Genomic DNA, 10,059 nt, shown 5'->3' on the forward strand with positions numbered 1-10,059 from the left:
TCGATATAACTTTGAATTGGAAAGATTATTTTGAGTTATATATTGTATTTAGTTACCAAAAGTATTTTAATGTTATTTTTCATTAACTTGAAATTTGGATGGTAAATAGAAAATTGTTTTAGCCAAATTGGCTTTAATTGAAAAAAAAGATTTATCATTGTTTTAATGATGGCTTATTTAGCTTCTAAGTTACATTTATTCTGTTCAAGGGTGAATGGTTTTTAAATTAAGTATTGAGAAAAGTTATTTGGGTATATGTTTACTTAGAACCTTTCGATGCGTTATTCCCTAATGTGGATTTTATTATCATGAAAGAGTCACTTATTGAAATAGATGCAATTAGATGACAATGGATTTTTAAGTATATTATGAGTGATTGTTATGATTCCTTAACATGGATGAATTTTAGAGTGCAATTGTATTCGTATGAGATTTACTCTACTTGGTATATTTTCGGTGCGGATTTGTAAGAGACATTTCCATGTCATGATGTCATGTTGTTGAATGTCACTTTATTATGCAAGTTGATTTGGTTAAGTTTTGGTTGTGGTCGTAATTGCCTTATTGTGGTTTTGGTCATGTTTGTGGGTAGACCAGTTGTTCGTTTCACACCTCCAATTGGTTTAATCTTGGTAGAAGGTTTGTTTAATCAAGTTGTTCTTCAGTTTGGTTTTTGAACTCCTTATGTTGGTTGGCTTTTGTGATTTTCCTTGGGGTTCTTTGGAGGTTGTGTAGTGTCATAAGGAAAAGTGGTTTTTGAGTAGGGGTCGTGTCCAAAGAGGCTACCAGGACAACCCAGGATGGGGCTCGAGGCCAATGGAGGTCTGCCAAAGTCCATACCACTTATGCGATGACATTCTTCCCTTATGTTCACTAGTGTGTAGTCATGTGTTGGATTTACTTGGAGTACTCTTGTGAGAGTCATGTGTTGTATGCTTATGCCTTGTGTGATTACCAATGTGCATGTGAGACCATGTGATGCTTTGTTGTGGCTTACTTGAGGGCCTTAATACTATCTCCTAGCACAGAGGGGTGGTTCCTTTTTGGGCCACATGGTCGAGTGGTAGTGCCACTTTTCATTGGGTATATTGTTCGTGCTTTCTTGCGATGGATTAGCTTCGCAGGTGCTCCAGATGTTTTTCCTTGCAATTCATTTCAATCCATGTTTCAGGTGGATCCTTTTGTTCTTCTTAAATCATTCATGTATCTCTTGGACCCTATGTGGTCATATGTATCATTTGGTTATGTCCACCTTGATGGCAGGATGTAATTAATGTAACTTTATTTAATTTTCATCTTTTATTTATTAGAGTGGTTTTGCACTTGAAGTGGACCCGAAGATGTAGCCCATTAGGGGTGAACTCTGATATCAATTTGTGTTGTATGGTGTATGTGTTCATCTGGTTCCTTTTAATTTTGGATGTATGAATGGTATTATAGTTAAAATGTATAATGTAATTTAGGTGATATTATTCTTAATTGTATGTTTGAAGTTATAAATTAAATGCAGTAATATGGATTATGATGAATGTAGCTTTAGTGATGTAATGAAACTAATGGCAGTTGTATATATTCAATCATGCGTAGTCTAATCTCGTATAGAATTGAATTGCTATGTTCATGTGGTAATCATTCTATCATGAGTAGGTTTAATCAAAGTCATTGTTATTGGAATTAATACACCTTAATGTTCATTGGACTAATCCAATAATCTTCGTTGGAAACCCTTTATGAGTTTGTGTTAAGTCTTTCGCTTATGCAAAGGTTATTTCAATGTTTAACTTAACGCATCTTAAGTTCATTAATGTTTTAAAAAAAATTATTCGCACTCTTTTTGAGTGTTTGTATGTTGTTTCCTTAGGGGTTTCTTGGCGGGGCATTACACTCTCTTTTGCAGAATGTTGCTACATATTACAATTTTCCTTCATGTCTTTTCTTTTGGGACTTTCTTGCTTCGTATGCTGCTACATATTTCTTTCTCTTTCTTGACTTTTGGATACCTCCACTTATCAATCTATAATGCATAAATCTACAAATCCAAATATATGAACATCAAATTGAAATCTCCACGATCAATGACTATAACCGATTTTACCTGCCCAGATCTTTTGGGCTCTGATACCAAATGATGGGGATGCCCATCTGATCCCCAAACACACATTGAATGCACAAGAAATAATGATAGGAAGTTCAGGAAATTACCTAGTCTCTACAGGCTTCCTATTAGCACTTTGACAAGAACTTGCCCAAATTAATGACAGTTTCCTCATAACTTATACATAACCAGATGTAAGCCACAAAAACTACAAGAAATCAATAAAATGAATAGTAACCGGGGAACACCAATCCTTTATTTATTCATTCAATCTTCCATAAGGATGTTTACAAATTTTAAAATTACTTCCACTACAATGTCAGCCTTCAGCCCATTCGACCAATCTGCTCTTGTTACTTCTGTCACATCTTCATATGTATTCATCAATTTCCTTTGTCTCTATCTACTCTGCATTTCTATATTCGAGCCCACACCATCTCTCATTCTACTCGCTCCTTTCTTCTATTATTCCACAACCTCTCATGCAATGATTTTCCACGACCTTTTCTTGTTGGCCTTCATGTTACCACCATTCTGTAATGGTTCCCCCTATTCTCAAAACTTAGTTGGTTTTCTCCATATTTGTATCGGTCTATCTTTGTCATCCACGATCGTTCCCCTCTATTCGAACTTTCAAACTTGGCCTACTTCCCTTTCTTTATTCCATTCTCCTTTGTTTGGCCGATTTTGGCCTCTTTTGTTCTGCATTGGTTAACTCCACCAACCATCCTTCTACTTTCCATTTTCTCTCTATTTCACCATTCGTTGTCTTCACCAACTTCTCCACCATTCCTAACTGTTTCTCTAGCATTCTTAATGAATTTTTTTAAACTGTTCATTATTCCTTAAATGTTCATCTTCTTCTTCCCAAGGTAACTAACTCATCTTGTCCCACTTCTTGCCATGTGGCGATGGAATCTAAGACTTCAAATTGAAATTTGACAATAAGACTGCATGAGACATATAAAGGAAACAACTTGATGCCCCTGCATCATAAACCCAACCATGTACAATAGGAAAAGCATACATATTGGATGGTTGCTTCTTGTCTTCAATCATTTTTCTCAAGTTGTTGAATCAATCCTAATAATTTGGTTGAGGAGAGCACGATTTTCACTTAGCAATATTGTCGAAGGTGTTTATCAATACTACAAGTCATTTAATACACACTGGAATATTAAGAAGACAAGACAAACCAATTTTTTAATCACATAATCTAGAAAATCAATTTTACGCATAAAGAAACAATTTCACAAAACTTAATTTGTAACTTTATTATATAAGTTTTATCCATTTGATTTCCAATATAAAATCAATCCAACAATTTAAACAATTATTTTTTAACTCAATTAATAAATTTCGAATTATTAAGCTATAAAAAAGCTATTTTATAACATCTACCCTAAGCATATTAACATGAAATCTAAAACTAAATGAATATTATTATTTAAAATATTTGAATTCGGTCTTTATCTGTCTTAATCATATTTGTCTATCACTCTTACTTTATGAATTGAAGAAATTTTGAATCTAACTATTAAAAAGTTTAAAATAATTAGCCCTAAACTTTATAAAGCATCTAGGTAGGGACAACTAGAAAATTTGACAAGAAGTATGCGTGTGAAATCTTATGTTAGACTTTAACTTAATTTATAAGTTACTTTATGCTCCACATAAACTTAGCTTTTAAGCTACCTTGCATTGTTATTATTATTATTATTTTAGTTATCTTTGTAAAGGATAATTTTAGGTTACTTCAATAAATGTATATGAATACATATTAATTTAATTGATTTGGTTAATTAAGTTTGATTGATTTTTATTAAACATAAATAAATATAGAAGTTAATTAATAAAATATTTTATATTTATTTACTTAGAAGATATCAAAAGATATTAGTCTTGAGATATTTATATTAAAACTTACAAATCTTTTAGATAGATGTATTTAAGATATTTACAATAGTACCATATAAAATGTTAAATTAATGTGAGATATTATTTCAGTAAATCAAACATTTTTCCCATAAATAAGAACACAATAACTATTGATTTTGTTTTTAATTTTTTTTGTCTTTATTAAACAAATGTTTTTCTTTGTCAACAATTGAAAGTATATTTTATTTCTCCAAATACATTGTATGCATTACATTGATGTAGTAATTTTAGGATATCAAAGGAAAAACAAGCAAATGGTTGTTGTATGTGGGTGTTCAAGGCCGACCAAATAACATTGTGGTAGTGAATGCAACTACATTTTAGTGAGTTTTACATAATACACACATAAAGAGATTAAATCATAAAATTAGAATATAGATGCTATAAATGTGGGTGATTGCGAGGAAATGGATGAGAAATATTCAATGAAAAGTAGGGCTATCATATAGGATGCCTTGGTATACCCAAGTCAGTCTTTAGGATGTCACAAGGTTTTTGACTTGACACAAAGTTTGATTTGTACTAGCATGCTCTTCTTGGCGTTATAGGAATTCTTATTGAAGGGATACGTAGATGAATCTCTAGAGTAGGAAAGAGATAGAAATATATAGATATAGAGGGAGAGAGAAGGAGAGAGAGGGGGATATAGAGAGAGCTTGTGTGTGTGTGTGTGTGTGTGTGTGTGAGAGAGAGAGAGAGAGAGAGAGAGAGAGAGAGAGAGAGAGAGAGAGAGAGAGAGAGAGAGAGAGAGAGAGAGAGAGAGAGAGAGAGAGAGCTACTTCACCCAACACACACATATGAAACAACAATAGAGATGAGCAAGACAAATAGAAGAGAGAAAACAACCAACTTCTATTACTTTCATAAAAATGAATTACAATACTCATAAATTATAGGCTACAAATAAATCTAATTCTATCAAGAAAAAATTGCAAGTTGGAGCCACAATCTACACTGTAGACACATAAAAATTGAATAAATTAATATTTAATTAATTATATCTTTATCGCATGATTAATCTAATTAATCATATTAACCTACCATTACCTTCTTATTAAAATTATATTTAATTAGCATCCCCTTTCATTGCTCCCAAATATTGATTTATTTCAACAAGTCAAATTATCCCTTACAAAATATTCCATTCTTATACCTAATTCTAATTAGCTAAATTAATTCATAATTAATTAGGCTAATTTAGTGATTCCTAAAAACCTATCATCTAATCCCCTCATTATCCTAATTAATCCAAAGCCTAACCAATGTTAGTATTTATTCAAATTAAAAATACTACACATCTACCCAAACTCACGTGTGACTCAAAAAGTCAACCTACCCCTTACACATGTCATTTTCACAAGACTCTACCTTTTCAACATGTGACTCACAAGTCACTTCACATGTCCACATCACCTTTGACCAAGGGATTCTCACACGTGTGAGGATGTTCTTCCCATAGAGCCACCCTATTCTTTACCTTTTTAGCCCGTATGTCATAAAATCTCTTCCACTGGCCCTTACACCTTTCCATAAGTGTTTCCATTTGTCACCTCTTGGACTTCCCAAGATTTGCTCACACGTGTGAGCACACTTACCCTTGCACCGACTTCTCCTTGTGACACTTGTCACAACGCTAGGCCTTCAAACCTAGGACCATATTCCCTTTCAATCTCAACCCTTGATCGATCTTCAATCTCGATTGTCGATTTTCAAGCCTCCAACTCTATAAATTGAGCCCTTATCCATCAATCAAGGATCCACTTTTTTCATATCATTATGCTACCCTTTTAGTTGCATCCACTTTTCATCATAGGACAATCATAATGCCCATTTTGATCTATCATATCTACATCCATCATCCATGTTGTTATGCTAGTTGAGAGCATTCCACACTTAACCCTACTCAAATTTTCCACTCTTCATTTGTCAACTTTGGTGCACTCGAGGTTCTTGGAGACGCGGAGGACAAGGAAGAGCTAATGGCATTGGGAGCGTCATGAGGGAAGTTATATTGGTTTAATCATATTTTCTCATTATGTTTTTATATGCTTAATCTTTCTTGATATCGCTTTTAATATGGTTTCGATTTATTTTGATTACTAATCTTGCCTTTAACCATTTTGACGCGATACATACACTATTGAACTTTCCTTTGTAACCCTTGTTTCAAATTCTTTATGTTGGAAAATGTGACCACCTAGAATGCTCTAGAAAGTCGAACTCCCATTTTGGGCATCAAAACTCCAACCATCCATTTTCCCACTCAAGAAGATATTTTATTGAAAATTGGAAATTGGAATTTTAGTAGAATAATTGTCAAGAGTCATAATTTTTTATCCGACTGTTGGATTTTCAATTACTATATATCGTTGGAAAGATCCTAAAGAAATTCTATGATGTTAAATTATACGAAGCGCAATTTACCCAACTTTAGAACCTATAAGAGGCTTCTAAGGGCCTCAAATTCTAATTTGAAACTGTATAATATAAATTTCCTATAACAAAAACTTTAATATCTCTTGAATGCCATAGGATATTGAGATGATTCTTTCACCATTTACTTCATATTTTAGTTTCACTTCTTCAGGTTCATATGTGCACAAATGCCAACTTATTAAAACTAGTAACTATATCATCATAAATTATACAGCTTTAATTAGGGTGTCCAATTTTACGCCCTCCTAGCACTCATTTTAGTATTTCACATTCCTCTATGCATTATAGGACCTTTATTAATTAAAATTAATATATGAATCCCATTTCACTTTATTACTTCAACACTTTATTATTTGGGTCCTTATTTTTAGGTGTGACTTTTATCCTTTATTATTTAAATTCATTAGAGTCCTACCCCTTCTAAATCTCAAGATATGTTTCCCTCATCTAGACATTATATATTTTCATAAAAATACATTTCTGGCATTATGATCCTATTATCTTGCATCCCTAAAAATTTGGGCCTATTTTGTTGAGATGGGGTCATCCCAACCTCCATTGGCCAACACTTTTTGGCTAGAATTTCGAAAGGATAATATGTCTGTCTTTCCCTATCCAAAACTATCCATGTTATGAATTTATGATAATTCTAAGTCGGCCTAAAGGTGATTTTACATTGAGATTCCTATATAAGGCATCCCTCCCAATTCATTTTATCATCTCTCATTCTTATCCCATCATTATCTTATCATTCCAATTCAAAAGCAATTCTTCTTCTTCAAGGGTAGATCTGAGTCCGAGGAGAAGAAAGTTGCATCAAGACATCTTCAATTATGATTCCATGATGGATTTTATGTGATTTATCATGTTATTGCATCAACACATTAAGGACTTATCCTAAGAGCATTGCATCACCTATTGAATGTATGATCAATTCAATCATTCATTTCAATTCAAGCATTTCAATCCAACTTCCAATTTCAATTCAATTCAATTATAGGGTTAATTCCATATGGTTTGACCTAGGCAAACCCCAATCGACTCAACATCTCCTCTTATTTGCAAATTCAGGTGTATGTACAAGTTTTCGGTAGAGACAAAAATTTCATAAGACACTCAACATACTGAGATAAATCATCTCTACAAATTTGATCTGGAAAACCCTAGACAAGGGTGTGTGGGGCATTTATGTCTAGGACAAGGGCCTTTAGGGCACTATTGTCCTCCTATGACAACTTTAGATTCACCAAGGTCCCAGTTCAAGGTCTCAGGAGTCCAGATTCAAGTTTCTGTGAAGTGGATCATCAAAAGACAAAGGCGTTTTGGGTGACCTTGTCTGGTCAACTTCAAGTTAAATTTCAGGCACAAGTGCACTTTTAAATTCCCTTCTCATTCTTAAACATGTTTTGAAGTTTCTGTTTCAATATCAGATAGTATAATCAGTCCAAGTTGTTGATTCACACATGTACCGTCTTATCCTAGATCTTGCATTCACTTTACATTTTCATAGTCCATTTTCAACTTGATCAAAAGGAATAGAATCCAATCTATATTCAACCCTCTTCCTAATAGAATTGAGGTTGAATCTATTGGATTCATACTCATTTTAATTTAATTTGTGAAATAGGTCTTGTTTCTAGTTTACATGCATAAAATTGTAAACAATATTTCCTCCCATCACATTTTAGTGAGTCCTACTCTTCTTACACTCACATATCTTTTGATTTTAAATCTTATTTTGCATTGTTTCATTGCATACATTGAGTGAACATTGCTTTTATTACATCTTTATTGATTAGTATGGTATATGAATATCTTGTTTGATGCATATGATTAAATGGAGTTGTGATCTTCTTTTCTAGGTTCAATTTCAAGTTTTATTCAAGATATTCATGATGTTCCCTTTCATGCATATGATGATAATCTAGCTCTTACTTTCATACATAGCTATGATTTACCTTATTTTAAGGTGTGAATTTTTGTCTTTCATTATTTAAATTCATTATGAGTCCTACCCCATTTTAAATCTCAAGAAACATTTCCCTCATCTAGACATTATATATTTTCATAAAAAATACATTTCTAGCATTAAGATCTTATTAGCTCGCATCCCTAAAAAATTAGGTTTGTTTTGTCAAGACAAGGTCGCCCCAAGCTCCATTGATCGACACTTTTTGGATAGAATTTCGAGAGGATAATATGCCAGTCTTGCCCTATCCAAAACTATCCACAATGTGAAAAATATGATAATTCTAAGCTGACCTAAAGGTGGTTTTACTTTGAGATCCCTATATAAGGCATCCCTCCTAATTCATTCATCACCTCTCATTCTTATCCCATCATTATGTTGTCATTCCAACAAGAGCAATTCTTCTTCTTCAAGGGTATATCTAAGTTAAAGGAGCTACAAGCTACATCAAGGCATCTTCAATTGTATTTTCAATTATGATTTCATGATGGATTCTATGTGATTTATCATGTTATCACATCAACACATTGAGGACTTATCCTGAGATCATTGCATCACCTATTGAAGGTATAATTAATTTAGTTAATCATTTCAATTCAAGCATTTCAATCAAGCTTTCAATTTCAATTCAATTCTATTATATGGTTAATTCCAAACTTGAGGTTTGACCTAGGCAAACCCCCATCAACCCAACATCTCCTCTTATGTGTTATGTGTAGATTCAGGTGCAACAAGAGGTTTCCGACAAAGACAAAAAGTTCATAAGGCACTCAACATACTAAGATAGGTCATCGCTACAAATTTGAGCTGGAAAACCCTAGACAAGGGCGTGAGGAATGTTTCTAGCCAAGAAAAGGGCATTCTAGGCACCATTGTCATCCCAAATCAACTTTAGATTCACCAGAGTCCCAGTTCAAGGTCTCGGGAGTCCAAATTCAGGTTTTTGCGCAATGGATCATTGAAAGGTAAAGGTGTTTTTGGCAAACTTTTCTAGTCAACTTCAAGTCAATTTTTCACATAGGTGCACTTCTGAATTCCGTTCTCATTCGTGTACATGTTTTGAAGTTTTTGTTTCAATATCAGATAGTATAATCAGTCCAAGTTGTTGATTCACACATGTACTTTCTTATCCTAGATCTTGCATTCACTTTACATTTTCATAGTCCATTTTCAATTCGATCAAAAGGAATAGAATCCAATTTGTATTCAACCCTCTTCCTAATAGAATTGAGGTTGAATATGTTCAATTCATTCTCCTTTCAATGTAATTTGTGAAATAGGTCTTGTTCTTAGTTTGGATGCATAAATTGTGAACCTTATTTCCATCCATTACAATTACCCTACCGTTTTAGCTCATTATTAAAAAATAAATAATATTTTTGGGTGATGAAACATTGCTCTTATACCCTGGATGCTTCTACATCAAGATAGGAAAAGTGAAATACACACACACACACACACACACACACACACACACACACACACACACACACACACACACACACACATATATACATCTACATATATGTATATGTATATCTATATGTATATGCATATGTATATGTATACATATATGTAGATATACATATATATATACATATACATATATATATATATATAT

Source organism: Cryptomeria japonica, chromosome 5 (genome assembly GCF_030272615.1).
Source record: "Cryptomeria japonica chromosome 5, Sugi_1.0, whole genome shotgun sequence".
In the NCBI taxonomy this organism is placed as follows: Eukaryota; Viridiplantae; Streptophyta; class Pinopsida; order Cupressales; family Cupressaceae; genus Cryptomeria; species Cryptomeria japonica.